This window comes from Monodon monoceros, unplaced genomic scaffold (assembly GCF_005190385.1).
Source record: "Monodon monoceros isolate NGI ecotype Baffin Bay Population unplaced genomic scaffold, NGI_Narwhal_1 Super_Scaffold_6, whole genome shotgun sequence".
Classification (NCBI taxonomy): Eukaryota; Metazoa; Chordata; class Mammalia; order Artiodactyla; family Monodontidae; genus Monodon; species Monodon monoceros.
The window spans coordinates 26,183,309-26,206,744 of record NW_021703783.1 but is presented as its reverse complement, the minus strand read 5'-3'; the positions used below and the strand labels follow the sequence as shown (position 1 = coordinate 26,206,744).

Below are 23,436 nucleotides of genomic sequence, written 5' to 3'. Positions count from 1 at the left end.
CTCATGTGCTCTGTTGTAGGAGTGAGACCCAGAGATCATGAACCTGCTGCTCCCTCATACTGCATACAGCATGACCCCGAAATACAAAAGAAATTATTTCTTCTGGTGCCAAAGCAAAGAAGCAGCAATCTATTCCAATCCTGAAAAAAACACACATACTGGATTGGTCTTAACGAGAGAGTTGATCTCCAAAGCTATGCCTTCCTAAGGGAATTCTCAAGGACTTTCTGAATTCTATACAAGTTTTACTTAATGTGCTGACTTTAGAATCTAAATATAAGAATAAGATATGACTTAATTATATTGTGGTGGTAATGATAGATGAAGAAAAATTCTGGCCTGCTATGGATGAAGATGAAGATGAGAAAAAGAACAACTCAGGCTGCCTTGGGTGTTGTTCTCTCCAACGTTTCCATCATTTTAACTGCCAGTTATCTTTTTAGATGACAAAACTGAAGATCTATTCCTTGAATGTTTAAAACTATTCAAAGGTTCCTCATTCTTTATAGTAAAAATTTCTATGCAAACCAAGGTCTCCATTCTCAAATCCTGCCCTACCTTAGCTCAGATTCTACTCAGCTACCAGCAGTTCCCAGGCCCATCATGCCTCCTTGCTTTTGCTGCCTCAGACTATAATTCCCAGCCCACTTCACCTGTAGTCAATCACCTGTTCCTGTCTCCTACACCCCTCCACTGTGTCACCAATCATACTGAATGCAACTGAATGGTTAACAGATTGTTAGTCGAGCACCATGTGAGTACAGACCATTTCTAATCATGTTCTTTATCCAGAACCTAGCAAAGGCAGATGGACATGCAAAAAGTCTTCTTTTGGAGGTGATGAATATGTTTATGGCATAGATTAGGGTGATGGTTTTACAAGTGTATACTTATCTCCAAAGCTCGTCAAGTTATATATATTAAATATGTTCAGCCTTTTGTATGTCAATCATGCCTCAATAAAGTGTTGTTTTCTTTTAATCACTTGTTGAATAAATGAATGTGAGGAGTGAGAGAGTGAATGGAAGAGATCAAAGAAAAATTTATCCTATAGAGAGAAGGCAAGTAGTACTCCCAGGTTTTCACTGCCAACCGTAGAAATTACACTGTTCATTTATTTGTTTAATTGTGTATTATCTGTCTCCCCCTCTGTTATGTAAGTTCACTAAAGACCCTGCACCCATTGTGTTCCATGCCCTGTCCTCCACACCTGCAACACTGCCCAGCATAGAGTACAGGTTCAATAAATATTTGATAAGTGAATGCAAGGTTAACACTGATAATAGTAACACAGCCGAAGAAGCAATGTCTCAATAGGCAGTAGGGTGGTCCTGAGCAAGGTGAAGCAGATGGGTGGGGTGAGCAGAGCAGAGGGAAGGGAGGCTGGATAAGCAAACACAAGTTGTATGTCTCCAGCAATGTCCACAGAAGAAAGTGCATTAACTCACAAGAGAAATATACTAACCAGGTGACAAGTGTGCCCTAGAATGGAACTGTATTTGTCCTTCAGGCTGTCCTTCCTCAGTGCTCCACCACTACCTGCTCTGGGCTCCATAATCACCAAGCAACGTCCTGATCATGATTTTACTTCTATAGATACAGATACAAGGGCGAGACCCTGCAAACTAAAAAACACAAACATCTAGTTGGCTTGGCAGTTACATTTTTTAAAAAAAGTTTAGGCAGTTATGAAAAATATGTTTCTTATGACCTTGGTTACTGAGGGAATCATCTTTCAAAGCTGCCCTCCCCCTGGGCACATTGAAAATTGCATCTGTGAGGCTTTAGGGTGATACCCCCTATGTTCTGTGCCTCATCAAGGTGACAATGTAGGAAGTCAGTTGGCTTTACCCATATCTTTGTATTCCTCATGCAATACTGAACATTAGCTGTTTCTGCAACTCAAGTTCTGTGACCCTGGACAAGCTGCTTAATCTTTATGGACCTCAGATTCTTCTCTGACAGATCCTCCCAATCTCTAAATTATGTGAAAATAAACATCTAGCGATGTATAATAGGGATCTAAAAAATCTCTAATAGATTCCATCTGTTTGCCTTATGGAAATACATCTTTATGGAAATAAATCTGGGTTCAGGATCAGGAAACAGGCAAAAATTTTAAAAGAGCACAGGGTTTAAGCAGACAGGGAGGAAGGAAACAACTGCTTACAGGGGAAGTCAGTAACTCAACACCTTTATTACAATAGAACAATTACAGCCCCCACAGAGTAGGGGTTATTTGTAAAAATATGGAATTTTTCTAAGGATAAGGTATTGCTAGATACCCTCATACAACTCTATCAAGCCATCACTGGGCTTAAAGCGGTGACAACTGAATGAGAAAGGTATGAGTGTGTTACACAAAACTGTTCCAAGGATCTGCTGCTGCCTACATAGGTCCATTGCCAATTTATAGAAAGTTTGCCTTTTTATTTTACAGAAGCATAGGAGCAGGTATAAAATCAGAAGAAGGAATATCTCAGAAGAAACTGATGATAATCAAATATATGGCACACTCACAGAAAGAAAAATCCTGCCAAATGCAACCACCTTTGAGCCATAGCTTTTGGGTGAGTTTACAACATTCATGTGCACATTGTATATAGGTGTCACACCCTGTAGCTCTATAACTAACACAGCAATGCAAAATTTTTACTGATGCACAAAATTAACTCATTCTAAGCGTTTCTTGAAACCATGGCAATATGGAACTGTAGGAGAGGGCAAAAGAAGGCAATTTTTACTACATCTATTTAAAAAAGTCACATTTTTATGCAAACAGCTTCAATACCAGGGGACATGTGAACAAAGCAGCATCAGCAATGACAGCATCAACAGGCACTCCTTTCCTTCAAATCCCTAGTGTTCCATCGTCTCAGCACAAGGGCCAAATGGACCACCATGGCCAAAAATAATGAACGGCAAAAATGGATTATAAATCTGTATCCCAAAAGCAAAAAAGACTCAATTTAGAAGTTAGACAGAACGTGGCAATAACCGGAAGAAAAATGTAATAATTTAACTGCTGTTTATGAGCTCTTTGGTCTACTTATTCAAATAGTTAAGTCAGGCAGCATTCCAGCATAATGTGTCAAAGAAGCAGAAAGACTTGACTGTTTGTCCCGAACTAGTGGTGGGTTGACATGCTGTCTACTCAGACTGTTATGGATTTGAATCATTCCAGGCACTTTATTCAGAGTTTCCAATTTGTCATCTATATAATACTTTTATAAGAAATAACTCTAAATAAGGGTTGCTTTACATATTTACAAACATAAATCTAAACTTGCCATTTAGTAAAATCTTAAGTTGTACTGAAGGACTGAAAAGTGTCATGCCATCGAAGAGCTTGAAGAGTTGGAAGAAGGGTCACAAAGCACTGAAATCTAGCACCTCCCTCCACCCTCAGAGACAAGGACAGTGGGAACCAGGAAGCAGTGCTTCACAGCTGACCTGACATTCTCAACTTGTTACCACAAGACTGTGGACATGGTGGTGGGTCTGACCACTGACAATGTTTGTGAATGGAAGTGAACACATCACCGTGAGCAATAAGAGACACCAGGTCCAAAACCCACACCCCCTCGAGGAAACTAACGTCATGGGACTCACTAGTAGGGATCACAGGTGCTTCAGGGACTGTCCCACTGCCCATTCCTCTTCACCAATTTCAGAAAGTGTAACCCTAAGCTTCTTGTCTTGTCAGTGGCTGATGGAACAAAGTTTTTCAACACATTTTGAACACCCCTGTGGCTTTATTCTTTATTACTCAGAAAAATCATGCAAGAAACATATTAATAGGAGACTGCTGAGCCCCATCCGTCCTTCGTCACCCACTCTGGACACAGAACATCCAGTCATGGATAAAAATGAGCCGGTGTAGAAGGCCAAACTGGCCGAGCAGGCTGAGCGATATGACGACATGGCGGCCTGCATGAAGTCTCTAACTGAGCAAGGAGCTGAATTATCCAATGAGGAGAGGAATCTTCTCTCAGTTGCTTATAAAAATGTTGTAGGAGCCCGTAGGTCATCTTGGAGGGTCGTCTCAAGTATTGAGCAAAAGACAGAAGGTGCTGAGAAAAAAACAGCAGATGGCTCGAGAATACAGAGAGAAAATTGAGACTGAGCTAAGAGATATCTGCAATGATGTGCTGTCTCTTTTGGAAAAGTTCTTGATCCCCAATGCTTCACAAGCAGAGAGCAAAGTCTTCTATTTGAAAATGAAAGGAGACTACTACCGCTATTTGGCTGAGGTTGCTGCTGATGACAAGAAAGGGATTGTGGATCAATCACAGCAAGCATACCAAGAAGCTTTTGAAATCAGCAAAAAGGAAATGCAGCCAACACATCCTATCAGATTGGGTCTGGCCCTTAACTTCTCTGTGTTCTATTATGAGATTCTGAACTCCCCTGAGAAAGCCTGCTCTCTTGCAAAAGCAGCATTTGATGAAGCCATTGCTGAACTTGATACATTAAGTGAAGAGTCATACAAAGACAGCACACTAATAATAATGCAGTTACTGAAAGACAGCTTGACATTGTGGACATCAGATACCCAAGGAGACGAAGCTGAAGAAGGAGAAGGAGGGGAAAATTAAAAGGCCTTCCAACTTTTGTCTGCCTCATTCTAAAATTTACACAGTAGACCATTTGTCATCCATGCTGTCCCACAAACACTTTTTTGTTTATGATTTATGACAGGTTTATGTTACTTCTATTTGAATTTCTCTATTTCCCATGTGGTTTTTATGTTTAATATTAGGGGAGTAGAGCCAGTTAACATTTAGGGAGTTATCTGTTTTCATCTTGAGGTGGCCAATATGGGGATGTGGAATTTTTATACAAGTTATAAATGTTTGGCATAGTACCTTTGGTACATTGTGGCTTCACAAGGTCCAGTGTTAAAACTGCTTCCATGTCTAAGCAAAGAAAACTGCCTCGTATTGCTTTGTCCTGGTGGGGAATAAAAGGGATAATTGGTTCCAGTCACGGGTGTAGCTGTGGGTACTTTTAGGTTTGGAGCACTTACAAGGCTATAGTAGAAATAGATATCCCATGGATATTACATGTTAAACCATGTGTTATCTGTGGAATACTCAGTCTCAATGTGCACACCATTGACTACAGCTACAGAAGTGCTCCTTTAGTTGTGACCCAATTTACTCTGGATAAGGGCAGAAACGGTTCACATTCCATTATTTGTAAAGTTACCTGCTGTTTGCTTTCATTATTTTTGCTACACTCATTTTATTTGTATTTAAATGTTTTAGGCAACCTAAGAACAAATGTACAAGTAAAGATGCAGTAAAAATGAATTGCTTGATATTCATTACTTCACGTATATCAAGCGCAACAGTAAAACAAAAAACCCACGTATTTAACATTTTTTAGGGTTTTTTTTTTGCTTTTGTGGGGTTTTTTTGTTTTGTTTTTTGTGTTTTTGTGTGTGTGTGTGTTTTTTGATACTTGCCTAACATGCATGTGCTGTAAAAATAGTTACCAGGGAAATAACTTGAGATGATGGCTAGCTTTGTTTAATGTCTTATGAGATTTTCATGAACAATCCAAGCATAATTGTTAAGAACACGTGTATTAAGTTCATGTAAGTGGAATAAAAGTTTTATGAATGGACTTTTCAAAAAAAAGAAACATATTAATAAACATATTTATAAGTGAAAACAAATGATTAAATGCCTGCCAATACCTATAAAATACTGGGATACATTCTGACATAAATACCCACTTAAAAAAACACAATCTTATAACTTTAACTTAGTAACAATCAAAATAGTAAAGAAATTCACAAACACTTAGAGAACTTTAGAAGTGTACTGATTTGCCCAGTTCACCTCAACTGCTTGAGTAACCACATCCCAGGCACACAGATGCTCACACACTTCATACCCATTCACTCATAGGCTTTTCAGGTTTCTAAGACACAAGGTAATTAAGGCAACATAAACAGCCTAATGTTCTTAAATTATCTCATTTCCTCCCCAAACTTATATTGCTTATGAACAATTGTTTTTATGGGTGAAAATTTCATCTAAATAATACAACATTCACTTAAAATTTTTTACAGATGCTGCCAAGGAAATTTTCAGGCAGATACATATCTATTATTACTGAAAAAGATGCTTTTTAAGAGCCAGTATGCACCTAATCTAATTTTGCATATTAAAAAACTTTAGAATAATATAATGTATTAATTAGACCAGTAAGCACAAAAGAAAGTAAGAATTTTAGCTACAATAAGTCAACTACAATAAATACCAAGAACCCACAATTAGCAGTCAGGTCTGAAAACCTCTTCTTGAAGTAAGAACATGAGTCCTTGACCAATTCAAGGTTATCTAATTTTATATTATAATAAAAAAAAATCAAACAAGTAGGGCCTGTTGGCAATGACCCTTTCTAGCTCTCTGGGCAGCCACTGACCCACTGGCATGAATGTCCAAGATAACAGCAGAACAGCAGAATTAGAGGAACTAAAGCTGCATTAGCAAATCCTCTCCTTGCAACCCCTTCCTATATCAAATAAAAATGGCAGACCCAGCTAGACTCACAGATCCCTGGCACTACAGTTTAAATGATAGGAAAACTTACACAAAAGAAGTATCCAGAGTACAGACAGCACTCTTTTTGTTTTTCACTTTCATGTTTTAGGGCACAGTTTTGGGGAAGGGGATACAATGCTGCTTTACAAAGGACATAGAAGTCCCTTGTTTGAGCTACCAACCTCTTAGCCACACAGAAAAATGTCAGTCATCCATTTGTTAGCACCAAAATCTCCTTCTACTGCTTACAATATGCACCACACATTTTAAGGGGCTGTTCAAACAGAAAAACAAAGGCAGCCCTTGAAATAGAAGCAGATCTTCCTAGCTTTGCCCCTTCCTTTATCACTTATGCCTACATGCCTGCCGTTAAAGCACTGTCACATTGTTTCCACATGCTCAGGCCCTTGAAACTTGTGCAAAAGCATTGCAAAATAAAACTGCATAAACATCACATTACAAAACATGAGCTAGTAATAGTAGATCAGTCATGTGGGCCAGAATAATGATTAATAAAATCATAACTTACAAATGTCCCTGACCTGAGACATTTTTTTTACTTGAAGAAGACATTGAACACGTTGTGGCCATGGGTGTATTTCAAAAAGCATATTGGTACAATTCACTCTGAGAAACCATTTAAAATGATTGTCTTTTTGCCAATTTCAGTGGTCATAATACAATTTCACAGGCATGAAAAATTTTTAAAGATTAGAGAATAATTCTTTCATTTTTCCAACATCAACTTGTAATTGTATAGGTATAACTGAGCTGCTTAAAATCAATCAACAGAAGTGTGTAATGCTGGAGGCTCCTTCCAGAAAAGCTTATAGCTCCCTTTCCTTGGACCACATAGAGATAATGCCCCACGCCAAATGTAGTACAAACTGGATACACAGTACTAGGATTACTTACCTTATAAAAGCTGAATTTATTCCTCTTGGTTAGAAGTCACAAATGGTTAAGAAGTAAAACTCCCTTCATTTGTTCTTCTAGTGAGCCAAATCTAGCCTCCCATTAACCCAGTCCATTGCAGATAATTTCACACAGCACACGCTCCCGGTTTCCAGCCCAGCAAGGATAATCACATTCCGGCGGGGAGTGAACAGATGGTGGATTCCATGGAAACCAGCCCTCCTAAGGCGATTGGTAGAAGTGTGTGACTACTGCTTATTGGGTAACAATCGCTGTCTTTGTGCTCCAGCCTTGCAAATCCTAAAGGAAAGAACGAACATATAGCCACTCACATGCGCAGGGGCTTGCCTAGCAGGTGTTTGGCTATTTAAACAAGGCAATACGGGCCAATTAAAAGCTGTCCTGTAAATCTACCCTTGGAGGTACAAAGTCCTAACATGTCAGATAGCGTCCACTGCTCATTCAGGGAGAAAGGTCACATGAGGCTTAACTTGACAAACAAAATAAAACTTGAAAGTTAACTTGAAAATTCAAGATAACGCATTCCAGAAATCTAAGCTGCATCAGTACTTTTCCAATTTACAATCCACATCAGAAGTGAAACTGGTTTTATATTTAGATCTTCTTAAATAAAATTTTGAAATTTGCAAAACTTAGTTTGAAAATAAAAGTTTTCAAAATCAATTGTCTTATAAATGTACACGTAATAATTTTTTTAAACTTACATAAATTCATTTTTACTGTTTTTGTTGATTTGGAAGGAGAGGGAGAGGCTACTAAACTTCAAATTTTCATAAGGGGCTTATGCAATTATAGGATTGAAATCTCTTGGTTACGTAGTCTCTACTGGGTTTAATTTGTTTCTGCATCCATGAAAGTTAAATGTCAATTCAGCAGGAAAAGAGCTTTCCCCCAATCCGTGGTGCTCAAGGAATCAGAGAATACGTCCTTGGAAGAGCAAAATGGCTGAAAACCAAATATATACCACACCTAAACCAACTACTGGAAATAATGCATAAATCTAAAACAGATAAACACTAAGCACTCAAAATAAATCCATCAGAAATAAATTTTTTAAAGGCAAGGAAAAGAAATAATTAGGATATAATCTTAAAGCAAAAACTAAATAAAACAAAAATTGTGAGCTGTGACTAGACCTTTACGTCTTAATTACCTCAGTACTCTATGGTTTCCCACTATCCTAAATTTAGGACTTCTTTTCTTGGCATGAACAGAAATGAGACACAAATGTTGAAAGGAAAAAGACAAAATTATTATTTGCAAATGATACAATTCTACTGTAGAAAAATAAATTCAAAGAAATCAAGGATATTATTTATAATACCCAAAATTTAGTGATGTGGCCAAACATATCAATATAATTCCTTTATAAGGCAAAAACTATCAGAATACTGGTGAAATTTATGAACAAGAGCATACAACACTTGGGAATAATATCAAGAACTGTGTATGAACTATTTGGGGAACAAAGAAATGAACTCTTATCAGAAGAAATAAAACTAAATGGAGAGAAATAATGCACTGCTAGATACAAAGATCCATTTTAAAGATGCCAATTCTTCTCAAATTACCAGATAGTCAGTCTTCTAGTAAATTTACATATATATGTATATATGTGTGTGTGTATATATATATATAGTTTTCCAGTAAAATTTCCAACATACTTTAGGAAATAAATTTAACAAAGTGACTCTGAAGTTTATGTGGATTAAAAAAACGAAAATACCAATGAAAATTCTATGAGAGGAGTAATGGGTAAAATAACTGTACCAAGTTTTTTAAACTTGTTAAAAATACTATAAATATACAGCTATCTCCCAAATTTATAACTCCAGGACAAATCTCTTTCCCCGTGAATTGCAGATTCCTACATCTAACTACTTACTGAACATCTCTGCCTGATTAATGTTTAATAAATATCTCCAACATAACATCCCAAAACTCAACTCCCAATTTCTCACCCAAACCTGCTCCTCCTGAATCCTTCCTTGTTTTTGGAAACAGCAACTCCAACATTCCAATCACTCGAGCTGAAAGCCTGAGAACCCATCTTTGACTTCTCTCTTTCAGACATCTTCACATACAACCTGACAGCTCATGACATGGGCTATTTCTTCCAATACGGCCACTTCTAATATGGCCCCTCCACCACTTCCACCTGGTCTAGGCCATACCACCTCTCACCTGGATTCCTTAATAATTTCCTAATTAAACTCTCTGCTTCCACTTTGCCCTGTACAGGCTATAAAACCTAAGCAGATAATGAGAATTCTCTTCTCGAAACTGACTTTCCCCTTGCACTGAGGATGAAAGTTCCATTCTGTATGAGGGCTTAAAAAGCCCTTAATAGGGCTTCCCTGGTGGCCCAGTGGTTGAGAGTCCGCCTGCCGATGCAGGGGACACGGGTTCGTGCCCCAGTCCGGGAAGATCCCACATGCTGCGGAGCGGCTGGGCCCGTGAGCCATGGCCACTAAGCCTGCGCGTCCAGAGCCTGTGCTCCGCAACGGGAGAGGCCACAGCAGTGAGGGGCCCGCGTACCACAAAAAAAAAAAAAAGCCCTTAATAACCTGCACCTCACCCCCATTAACTCACTTGATTCGTCTCCCACAACCCTCTCCTCCCTTCCGTGAGCTCTCCAGGCAGAGTCTGACATTGTCTCTTCTCAGCACCTTTTCAGTAACTTGGACAGTGACAGTGTTTACTACAGGCCAGAGTTCTCTGCACATATCTCCATTTACAAACCAATAGCCCCTCAAAGCCAGGGACTGTGCCAATCTGATCTTTGTGCTCCTGGTGTCAAGCAAAGGTCCTTATACACAGTGAGTACTTACTGAATCTGCTGAATGAATAACAGCTTGCTGAAGAATTTTTTATTCTAGGGCAAATTTAGAGGCAACTTAAGAATCTAATAATAGATGAATGGTTATGCAAATAAGAATGTATTCAACTTGATAGAATATCATGCAGTTATTAAAAATATGGTCATGGACTTCCACGGTGGTCCAGTGGTTAAGACTCCGCCTTCCAGTGCAGGGGGAGTGGGTTTGATCCCTGGTCGAGGAATTAAGGTCCTACCTGCTACAGGGTGCAGCCAAAAATTTTTTTAAATAAAATTAAAATATGGTCACAAAGACTATATGGCATAAGGGAAATGTGAATGGTATAATATTAACAATGGGGACTTCCCTGGTGGTGCACTGGTTAAGAATCCACCTGCCAGTGCAGGGGACATGGGTTCGAGCCCTGGTTGGGGAAGATCCCACATGCCGCGGAGCAACTAAGCCCGTGCACCACAACTACTGAGCCTGTGCTCTAGAGCCCACGAGCCACAACTACTGAAGCCTGCGCGCCTAGAGCCCGTGCTCCGCAACAAGAGAAGCCACCCCAATGAAAAGTCTGCGCACTGCAATGAAGAGTAGCCCTTGCTCACCGCAACTAGAGAAAGCCTGCACGCAGCCAACGAAGACCCAACGCAGCCAAAAATAAATAAATTTATTAAAAAAATAATAAATGTTCTATTTACTGAGTCCCTAGTATGTGCTAGGAACTATAATAAGCACTTTACAAATATTTTATTTAAACCTCACAGAGATTATGAAGTAGGTATTACTATCCTCATTTTTCAGTTATGGAAGCAGACTCAGAAACTAAGTTCTTTGCCCTACATCTCACTGCTGAGACTAGAACCTCATGTAAGACCAAAGCTTGGGTCTGATCATTAAGCCACACTACCTCCTGGAAGTGTAGGGGAAAAAAATACATAACTGAGTACTAACTATGAACAACTACATAAAAAAGAAAAGATTCTTAGGAAGAAAAGTCTAAGCCTCCGTATCTCAAAATTATAAGAGCAGCTGTGAGGAAGAAATATTGGTGATGTTTTCCTTTCTCTGTTTTCCAAAATTTTTAATGTCATAAATGATAATTTTCTAAAAATAATATTTATTGTTCCTACACATATTTTTCAATGTTCACCCCACTATGTTCTTGGGTGGATCTACTAACTATCAAGACAATAAAAAAAAACTAAAAAGGGGCTTCCCTGGTGGCGCAGTGGTTGAGAGTCCACCTGCCGATGCAGGGGACACGGGTTCGTGCCCCGGTCCGGGAAGATCCCACATGCCGCGGAGCAGCTAGGCCCATGAGCCATGGCCGCTGAGCCTGTGCGTCCGGAGCCTGTGCTCCGCAACGGGAGAGGCCACAACAGTGAGAGGCCCGCGTACCGCGAAAAAAGAAAAAAAAACTAAAAAGAATCTGGCTTATAGTTTCTAGGAAATTGATTCTGTCAGAATTACTCAGAAAGAAAAAAAAGTCAGATCTAAGAAAGGCAAATAAGTAGTAGTGTCCTCTTTAGCTCCAGGTTCACCTCTGGCTGTTCTAACATTGTCTCCACAATAGCACCTCAAGCCACTCTGCTCAGAATCTAATAATAGGGTCCCCAAACTTAAGCTGTAGGACACGTGTCAAATAGCCAATAATCCCCATAAAGGTTCTCGAGATAAAAAGGTGTTGGAAGCAGAGACGCCTGATAATTTATCTTCTTCAAATACTGGGCAGTCTGCAGTGTTGCCTAGAACTTGTTATAAGTAGCCACTGTGCCAGCTGAGCAGTGATCAAATAACCTTGGGAGTATTGTTCTATCTCCCTTCACCATTGAATCTATACCTAGGCACATATTTTTGGAATGTTTTTAAGCCCTTAGCTTTTACAAAGCTCAATAATAGAAAGACTCCCTAATTAGAAATTCAGAAACCTGGACTCTAGTCCCTGCTTAACCACTGGTATGATATGGCAAGCCATTGCCCTCTCTGGTCCTGTGCACTTCAGTCACAGAATGAGAGCACTAGGTTAGATCATCTTCAAAGATCTCTTCTATTCTAAACTAATGAGAATGAATTTTGGAGGAAGGAGGATCCCTCCTCATTCTTACTGGTTTCAGCAGAAAAGGAGAAAGGGGCTAGAGCAACAAGGACAAGAATAAATATTTGTTTTCCAAAATGAAATGGCATACTAAAAATTTCTGGGTACAACCCTTAGGTGTAGTGTGACTGAAAGGTCTGAGCAGGAGGTATTACTAAAGTACCAGGTGAGATGGCAATTGTACCCACAACAAAGATGCCCTGTGCAGGTGCACTTCGAGTAACATTACCACCAGCTCAGTTCTCACCACATTCTCTTTTTCTTGCTGAAACTCCTTCTTGACAAATAGTTCATATTATGAAGTGACTGGATATTGTTAGGGTTTTGTCTGTGAATATGAAACAGACTCAAGTTACCTATCCTAATTGGAGATAAATTTATCATGTAAGCCTAAGAAGCACCAGGTTAAACAACAGAGTTAACCAGTCACAGACACTGAAACACAAAATGCAACGTCTGAAAAAGGTGACATTTTCTTAGGTATTTTCAGTGTGTACCAAGAATTTTGTATTTTTGCTTAACATTCTGTGTAAGAGTTTTTTTATTTGACTGTTTTGCAATTAGTTCTATGAAGATGATTTAGAGCAAAAATATATTTGCAAGGTACGAAGTACCTGACAAGCAAAAGAAAACATTGAAATAAATGAAACTTCTCTGCCCAGTTTGCAAGGTGTTAACAACGATGGAGTAACAAATACCCTGGCGGTCCAGTGGTTAGGACTTCGCTCTTTCACTGCTGTGGCCTGGATTCAATCCCAGGTGGGGAACTAATATCCCTCAAGCCACATGGTGCGGCCAAAAACAAAAAACAAAACAAAAACAAAAAACGATGGAGTAAAAAGTCTACCCTGATTTGGTGGAAGCTTTTTTTTTTAAAGGAAACAATGTAAATATTTTAATAAAAACAATCCCACAGCATTTATTGTCATCTGGTAACAACATAAAGGTGAGCAAAACAATATGAATAAATGCTTCAGAACTACACTTCTAACAAAGGACACCTAAAAAAACTGTATTGCCTTCTCAACAATTTCTCACTTCATTGATCATTTCTAGTTGGAGACACTCTGGAGCAGAGTAATGTTACCTCCTTTTAGCATGATCCGACCCAGTTGTTTTCTTGACTTTGTTTTAGAATGAATCTCTTCTGCATCATCTAATACGAGGTTCATATACTCATCAAAACCAATGATACAGCCCTCTATTCGCATATTCACTTGCTCATAAAGCCACACCTGAATCTGAAATTTTGCAAGAATCTGAAGATGAGATTGACTGGCTGCACCATCACCTTCTGCACCTTCTGGCCCTGGCCCCAGTATGCCATGGTGGAAGCTCACAAAGACCACACTATCCCGCACACTACCTCAAAACGCAACTTCCGGAATCAGAAGCATTTCTTTTTAATTGCCCATCATTCCTCTGATATGGTTAGCATATCAGAGAAGTACTTTCCTTTCCCAGCTACCACACTGCAAAGAAAACAAGTGTTGAAGATAAGTCTATGTCAGAGGGTCTCTAGCCCTTTTTCGTCAAAGTCCAACCATTGGGACTTGAACCCAGATCTACCAATGCCCCAGGGATATTTTTTTATTAAAATCAGAAGGATAATATATCTTAGTCAAATGAGAATAATTGGATCCAATTCTTCACATCATGAGATCATTGCTATCTTCATTAGGGTAATAGTCCCTCTCTTTCCATATATTTAATGTTGACTCTAGAACAGAGGCTGGAGGAAAGTATACAAATATCTGGGTCCTAGTCTGTTGCCTTCCCCATTCTTCATTCTTATCCACATTCTTTTAAGAAGTGATGCATCTAAATCGGAATCTAGATGTTTTAATTCTTTTTTCTTTGTCTAAGAAACTTTCTGAAATATATGAAAGTGAAGACTCTCTTTGGGGAGTACATATATATAACATAATAAATATTTATGTTAATACATTAATTATATTAGTAACTATATTTTTACAAATATTTGTGACAAGTGGAAAAAGGATTAAGAACAAAGAATGTTCTATAAACAAGACTTATTGGGGATCTACAATTTGCAAAGTTCCAACCTAAACTTTACAGACAAAAAAAGGAGACACTGGTTCCTTCCTCTTGATGAGTTTTTAATATGTTCACACAACAAAGACTTTCACCTTTTTGAGAGGTGAGGGGTGGAAACGTGTTAACAACTGTTATAGATGTCTAGCACTAGGTAAGTGAAAAAGATATACCACACAAACATCACTCTGTAAAAATTATCAAAATATCAACATTATGAACCTTCTTTTTTATACTTTAGGTGCTGAGATCACGCCACAATGAAAATTATGTCAATCCCAGTTTTGTGCTCATAAAATCCAACGCTGAACAGTTAATCCCCACAACTCAAAAATTATCCTGAAGGACCAAAGCATACAAACATCTATTGCTCTAGATCAAAGCTAAGCAAAAACTGTTTAGCATAAGTTCTACAGGGTCTCCCTTGGGAACGAAAGCAAATTCAGCAAAAACTGAATGATCAACTGAACTCTTACTGTTGAAACCTAGGGATTTATAGGCATGCCTCTGAGATAGTGCAGGTTTGGCTCCAGACCACCATAATAAAGCAAATATTGCAATAAAGCAAGTCACATGAATTTTTTGGTTTCCCAATGTATATAAAAGTTATGGTTACACTATAGTGTAGTCTGTTAAGTGTGCAATAGCATTATGTCTTAAAGAAACAATGTACATACCTTAATTAAGAAATACTTTATTGCTAAAAACTGTTAACCATCATCTGGCAACGCAGGGCTGCCACAAACGTTCAGTTTGTAAAAAATGCAATATCTGCAAAACTCAATAAAGTGAAGCACAAGAAAACAAGGTATGCCTATATGTATGGTCTCTCATCTGATCTCATAAAATCAATTCTTTCTAACCTAACTTTACCTTTTTATCCCAAATCCAACCCCAGAAAGAGGAAAGTAGTCTAGTTTTGTGGGCAAGGGTCCTTTGAGACTAGGACTAAGGTGTATCCAACTGTGAACATTTGAGGCTGTGTGTGTGGCAGAGATATGTACGCGGGATGAGTGGTGTGTGTGTATATATGAGGGTACACAGGTGGGTGAGAAGGGTGTGTGTGCAGGGGGATTTGGGAAAGCTTCTTAGTTTGCCTTATGAATTATATCTAAACACCCTGGATTTACTTTTCGGGTAACCAGAGGATAACCACTTGAATACAGGGCAAATCATGGTCAGTTAGTGCTGCGAATACAGATTCCCAAACTCTGGGCAAGATAGGGTATACTTAAAAATTTCTTGCCCCACAACTTATCAGTGGGGAATGACTTCTCAGCTACAACTTCTGAGCTTTGAGGCTTTCATCTAAGAAACAGGTAGATTAATATTTGGTACCTCCCTCTCAAGAAGATCAGTTAGACCACATAGGTGAACCCCCTATGAATACCTAGAAAACTATATAGCTGTAAGAAGTTTTAAACATGTTTAAAGGGGCAGGGGGGAAGGGAGACACAACTGTCTACTCTGAGACAAGAATAGCAAAGGATGACTTCCTGTTACGGGGAAAAAAAAAACCTTAAGTCTCTTTCAAACCCCCCCTTCCCCCAAAACCCAAAATACCAATAAAACAAAAAAGTCCTTTCTTGGCTCCATTTATATTCTTGTCAAGCTATCTAATCGCATCGCTTTTCTTGTTGACAGTTCTCAAAAAGTGGGAACTCCAAGGTCACTGCCTCCACTTTCTCACCAGTTAGTTGCTCCTTAGCCTACCAGTGTAACATGCACCTGATCCTACTCCCACCAAAGCCAGTGGGACATTGCAATCAGCAAACCCACAGGTCACCATTCAGGTTTTCGTTTTTTTGGTTTTTTTTTAATTTATGTATTTATTTTTGGCTGCGTTGGGTCTTCGTTGCTGCACGTGGGCTTTCTCTAGTTGCGGCGAGCGGGGACTACTCTTTGTGGCCGTGCGCGGGCTTCTCACTGTGGTGGCTTCTTTTGTTGCAGAGCACGGGCTCTAGGCGCGTGGACTTCAGTAGTTGTGGCACGTGGACTCTAGAGCACAGGCCCAGTAGTTGTGCCGCACGGGCTTAGTTGCTTCGTGGCATGTGGGATCTTCCTGGACCAGGGCTTGAACCCGTGTACCCTGCATTGGCAGGCGGATTCTTAACCACTGTGCCACCGGGGAAGTCCCACCATTCAGTTCTTGAACCCCTACACTTCTCTGGGAGCACCTGACAGTGCTGACCTCGTTCTCCTTCTTGACATTCTTTCCTCCTGGGCCGCCTCACAACCAACTCTCCTGGTTCCCTAGGACTCTCTCCAGTAACTCCTTTCTTCTTTGCTTTAATCAGCAACTCTTTCTCCACCTTCTCCCTCCTCCATACATCCAGTCAATCAGGTCTGTTCAATAAATGTTCACTGAATAAACATTCATAAAACATCTCCAGTAAATGTGTTTAGATATTATACAGCAATTAGTTGGCCAAATATGAAGTTATGAGTTCAAACATGGAACCCCACTGACTGAATAAAAGCCTTTGATCTTTATAAACAAGAAAAAAAGCCAAATAATATCTTACTGAGTGTATGGTTGGAGGTGGGTAAAAGTAAAGACCTTCCCTTCCCTCATAAACTGAACAGTTGTGTAGGAATTTAAATACTTACTTCCCTGCCAAGTTCTCACTGCCAAACCTCATTCCTGCCTCAAGTCCCTTGCACTTGCAGTTCCCTCTGCCTAGAACGTTTCATCTAGATTTTCCTCTTGCTTCTGTAACACAATTCATGCAAATCTGCACTTCGATGCCACTGTCTCAGGTAGGTCTTTCCTTCCTCACAACCCCATCTGTCCATTTCTATCGATCCTAGTACCTTGTTCTTTGTTATTTAATAGCACTTATCGCTGCCCAACTTTATATTAAATGTTTCTTTTTTACTCTTTTTACTTTCGGCTCCCACCCTATTTTTTAATGGACAAAAGCTTCGATTGGGAACCTCACAAAAGGTCTCCAATAAGCATATAAAAATCATTAATCAGAGATGTGCAAATTAAAATCACAAAATGATACCACTAGATACCTGCCACATGGCTAAAATTTTTTTAGACAAGCAAAGTATTGGCTAGGAAGGGGAACTAGAATATTCACACCCTAAAACCACTATGGAAAACCTTTAGGCAACGTCTCCTAAAGCTGAACATACGCATAACACAATAATTCCACTAAAAGATGTAATGTTCATAGAACCTTTCATTACATAATAATTGATGTTCATCAACAGCAAAATGGAAATAAAATACTATTCATACACACAAAAAATTGCTGCACAGTGTGTAATGGATAGGCTACAATCTTTGGGAACAGACGATCTTGGACTTGAATTCCAGTTCTGCTATTTACCATGTAATACTGAATATGTAGATATGGGTATATAACCTCATTGAGTCTGCTTTCTCCACCTGAAAAATATGGTCATATCAGCTATCTTACAAGATTATTCTAAGGATTCGAAATAATGTGCATATAACACCAAGCACTGTGTCTAATAGGTACTCAGTAAACAATAAGACTAGGATTTAGGAGATATAACTTATATCATTCAGTATCAATTACCAATACTTTTTATACATAAACTTTCTTCCTGTAAAATAAAGATGATGTTTCACCTGACCTGCCAAACATATCTGCAGCATTTCTGAGTTACCAACACAGTCATCATTGAAACTATACAAGAACCAGGTCATAGCATTTTATTATTCAGCTACTTTACGGACCCCATGTGCAACTGCAGCTGTTGGTCCTAATGCCAGAGGAGCAAATGAGTTGGAAAGATGAAAACAAATGTGCAGGAGAAATGCCAAGAAGTGTGTAAACGGCTGGACAGGAGTCCAATTGGTTCAGTGACAAAGCTGATCCTGAGAACACTGTGTGCACTGTATGCACGCTCCGAAGAAGCATACACAGGTTGGCATGCCTGAAAAACAATGGGGGCCAAAAAAACCCCCCCTTGAACTACTGTGGTTTTCAGCCTAATTCTGAGTCCCCTTTTGTCTTATAAATAGCTCTATTTATACTTGTTATTAGAGAATAAAACCTACAGGTCCTATAATAAATCCTACTTTGACTTTTTTTTAATGTAAAATATATATGTATACATATAATCTGGTGTTTAATAGCAACCAGATCCTAAATTTTAAAGTTACAATAAAAATTAGGAGAAATGACTATTTCTAAGTATAATACATGTTCAATAAAATTTTACTCATCATAATAAAGAAAAGTCGGATAGTAACTTATATTACCATCTAAACTAGTGAGGAGGACGCAGAGCAGGGCAAAGAAAAAATAAAACTCCTAAAATCCTGAAATCAAATTTTCCAATCCAAAATAATTACTTGAAGAATAAGACTCCAAACTTCCATATTTTGATTGTATATTCACATTACTCTAGCTATTTGTATTCTATTAAAATTTATCATCATGCCTATAAAGTTTTAAATGCAAGACACATTTAAGAATTTATAAGTAACTCAAAGTACTCTAAACTCAGTTCCATTCATTCCACAAGGTAGGTCAGTACTCCACGTTGGTGCAAGTCTGTGACATAGGGGCCTCTATACAATGGGAACGAAGAACAACAAGCTTTTTCTTTCTTTTGTGGCTGAATTATTGGGAGAATCTCAGGCCATTTCTAACCTAGTGAAACAAAGAAAAACTAAAGGCTTTGGCTAAAGTCTTGTGAATCTGTGTTTTCCCCAGCACCAGTATTTTCATAGCCCATGCTTTTATGCATAGATCTAGTTTTCCATTCACATGAGGCTTGTGGCATAGAAGAACCTGCCTTAGTTAGGGAAGTTCTCTTTCAATGTTCCTCAGTGATCACCTATCTGCAAATATTCTATAGAAACCACTCCAGTTTTTCTCTATGAAGAAAGCAATGTCATCTACATTTGAAAAATAGCTAGCACATGGGCTCCCTGCCACACAGAAGAAAAAGTTTTTAAAATGTGTGATTCGTAAGTTTAAACCAACATGGAACCTAACACGTTTGTTTAAAATCCTAATTCAATGTCTTTAAAATTCTAAGGTATAGGTATTATTAATATCTTAAATGAAGAATACAAACACAATGGGATTTTTCCTCCCCAAGGCACCTTGCAAAGACAGTCTTTAAAAAATGGTGGTGTTCTCTCAGTTATTTATAATCCAAAAACTTGAAAGATGTTAAATATCTAACAATGGAGGATATATTAACTAAATTAAAGTACTACTTTTTAACAGAATATCATACAGCTATTGAATTTTTACTAGGAAGTTTTGTAATGTGAAACATCTAATGTTATGTGGGAAGGGGAAAGCATGATTTTAAAAATCCATGTAAATTACGACCTCAGCTTTGCCAAACAACAGATACAAAAGAGGAAAAACACATCAAAATGTTATCAGTAGTTACACCTAAATGTTTATTTTCTTTCTCCTTACTACAAATCAAAAATCTGTTTAAAAATGTTTTTCTGAACAAAACATTCATCTAACGTTGTTTTTCAGTTAAATAGAAAAAGACCATGAGAACAGTAAAGCTACAACGCTAGGAGGATCTAGGCAAGTCAACTGACTTCAGAGTCCAATAAATCATATGTAATTTCAAGAAATCCTTAACCTTGTGTGTTACCAATGTACCTTGCTGATGTTTTAGAAGTAGAGGGAATCTTTCCCCAAATAACTGATGAATGAGAGAATATTAAGTGCACAAATAAGTTCTAAGAAACTTGAAGTGTAGCTTTTACATATTAGAAACAGAAGGAAGGAGGAGAAATAGAAACTAGAAACAGAAGGAATGAGGTTATAATAAAAAGGCTCAGCTAAGAAAAGTCAACAGCAATTGCACTTAAAGCACAGTTCACTTTCACTGCTCTCAGGGAACACTGCTATGCTATGAATCCTCAGGAAGAAATGCCATTATCTCAAGTAATCGTACTTGGGCCATGAAAATAAGAAAAAGTGTACCTTTGTGCTAAAATCACAGTATGAAACCATTCTAGACAAGAGCCAGGATAATTTTTCAATAATGATACAAATTACTTATAATTTAGTAGTAAACAAAGAGATAAATACCAGTTACTTCATCTACTCATATACTTTGCATACTCAAAAATTTCAAATGTTTTTAACCTAAGATATTTCAAAAATGGAAACTGCAAAAGCAATACTCACAGACCCCCATAAAGGATTCCTTTCAAACAACATCCAGCAGTGCCTTTTATTCTTCTGATTAATCATACTTATTTCCTGCTTGTGGAGGAACTCGTTGGATATACAACTTGTAGGTACAATCTATAGGCATTCTGTATTTAGACACCAAACACGCACACATCTTCTGTTCAACATGGTGAAGAACCAACTAAGGGGAAGTGCACAGCTATGTTTCATAACTCCTCTTCTAGCACTGATGCAGCCTCAAAGAACTACGCAAGTAACGAATTTCAAAATTCCACGAAGGTATTTCAAAATGTGGTGAGAGAACTCTAGAATACTGTGGTAAAATGGGAAGGATGGGGCCAACTACCTGTGATTTTATTGTAGTTAGAGTCTTTAAATTTATAACAAACTATCCTTTAAAACTAGGTCATAAAGAATCTTAGCATATTTTTTCATGGTCATAAGAAAGTCATAAGAAATGCTGAATAGCAAAACCAAGGTCCCCCCAAGCAAAGGGACCTTGTTTCCTTCCCAGGTTACTAGCAATTCCAAATGACTTCTTCATTTAAAAAAAAAAAATCAGGATTTTAAAGGAGAGGCACCAATGAGCAAACTTTCCATCCCTGCCATGCTTGTAAGAGAAAATTACTAATTAAAGTCAATGTTTTAGATAATGTATCACATAACATAGACTTCTTAAAACATCTAAGGTTTATCACCACATGGATTTAACATTTACATAATAACCCAAATTCTAATTTTCCTTTCATGTGATATTTAGATGGTGTAGTCAGAATCAAACTATAATATCTAGACGCAGTACAACTTTGCAACAGCACTTCTTCAAATTATTCTGTTTCTGAAAGAATAACAAACTGAAAATAGTGTATTACCTTAAAGTACTTGAGGACATTTTGACAGGTAGAATAAAATAAACATTAATGTAGCTTATGAACCAAGAAGTGGAAACATGGAGAAAACTACTTGGAGAAACACATGCTAAAATCACAAAGCCTTAGAAATTTAGAAATCCTCCCTTTGTATGGATAAGAAAACCGAGGCCAGGAGTGTTAAGGTAGGATAGATATGGACATACTGATATTAGGGAGACAAAATATATACATTTCAGATATTCTGATAGATTTTTTTCAGTTCAATTTCCATAGCATTATATTTCTAAATTAGCTCTTTCTTAAACGTGCTGTCATCCAGTATACTACTTTCACAGGGTGGTGGTCTTGAGAGCTACTAACTGGCCTGTAACAATCACTTACTATCAATGAATATTGTTATTATAAGCTTTGAAAGCTTATCTCTATGAAATGAAAGGTATAGTAATGAGACATGGCATGTTCATACAGTGTGAGGTATCCAACCGAGGGATAATGCTTTCCAAACTTCACCAACCCAAGCCAGCATCCCCACCCAGATCAGCTGAGGGCTGAGAGTGTCCTCTGCAGAGTCAGGGTAGGTTTTGCACAGGAAGTGTTGGTGTATGTGCTCAGGCATGAGTGATGAAGTCAAATGAGGACGTCAGCATTTTTGTTTCCTTCTCTCTAGTTCAGAGAAATACAGCAGGAAACTTCAAACTGACCACATGCCAGTGAACGACTGGCTGAAACTGGAACTGTTCTGCTCTGCTACAGTGTACCAGGGCTGGAAGGATCCAAATAAGTATGTTGGCTCTGGTTCTTGGCCTCTTTTTCAATGGTTTAGCAGTTTAGCAGGCAAAGAAAAAGAAAATTCATATGGAACATTTTCTGATAATTTGACATTGTACATTGTAGATTTTTAATATGTCTTTATAATTAAGTAAACCCTTTCTTTTTTATTTTTATTTTTATTTTTTTTGCGGTACGCGGGCCTCTCCCTGTTGTGGCCTCTCCCGTTGCAGAGCGCAGGCTCAGCGGCCATGGCTCATGGGCCCAGCCGCTCTGCGGCATGTGGGATCTTCCCAGACCGGGGCACGAACCCATGTCCCCTGCAACAGCAGGCGGACTCTCAACCACTGCGCCACCAGGGAAGCCCCTAAGTAAACCCTTTCACTGTTCATTCAGATATTATGTGAATATAGCTGTAGAAACATGTTACAGGTATTGCACTGAAATAAAATTTCATAAATGTGTGCTTTTATTTGTCTTAGTTTTCTGCTTATACTTTGGTCTGCTAGATTTTACAAAAACAGATTTATCCCTCTTGGCTTTAAATCAAGTGATTTTGATCCATTTAGCCACACATTAAGAACAGCTTTAGGAACCACAATATCAACCAATTTGTTATAAAGCCAAAATTAGTACTCCCCCAAGAAAACCATTATTACGTGGCTAAAAATAAATCTTCATAAAAGAGTAAACAAAGCTATTTGTTTGCTCCTAACACCACCATCATTCCATTCCATGTCTTGATAAAATTAATATTATCATCAGTAATTACAGCTCTGTATTATTATATACCCTTCTCATAACAACCCTAACAAAAAGGCATTAATTAGTCCCATTGTATAGATGGTAAAACTGAGAACTAAAGTTAAATAACTTAGACAGTAACTGGCAGAGCTGCAATTCAAACCCTGGACTTTTTAACTTCAAAACCTGATATCTAAAATGCAAACTGCCTGCCATTCTCCCAAAGTTTTCCCAAAATTACTAACCTGTGAAAGGATAAGAAAAACTTTTACCCTATGTCTGAGTTTTCTTGACTTTAACCCCCAAATTCAAATACTAAAACTGTTCATGCCTGCTAAAACAAACTTCCTCTTTCTACTTCATGTGACTCTTGCCATAAGTAAGTTCCTCAAAACTTTGTATTTAATCTACTTGTAAGTGAAG

The 23,436-nt window shown here is 38.3% G+C and overlaps 1 protein-coding gene and 2 pseudogenes across 4 annotated transcripts in view; 1 reads left to right on the top strand and 2 right to left on the bottom strand.

The window, feature by feature from the left end:
* FGD4 (FYVE, RhoGEF and PH domain containing 4) overlaps positions 1 to 23,436 on the bottom strand; it is a 206,482-nt gene that overhangs the window by 115,754 nt on the left and 67,292 nt on the right. The gene's annotated exons all lie outside the window — the stretch shown is intronic.
* Positions 3,821 to 4,691, top strand: LOC114885081 (annotated as a pseudogene).
* LOC114885080 lies at positions 13,076 to 13,942 on the bottom strand (annotated as a pseudogene).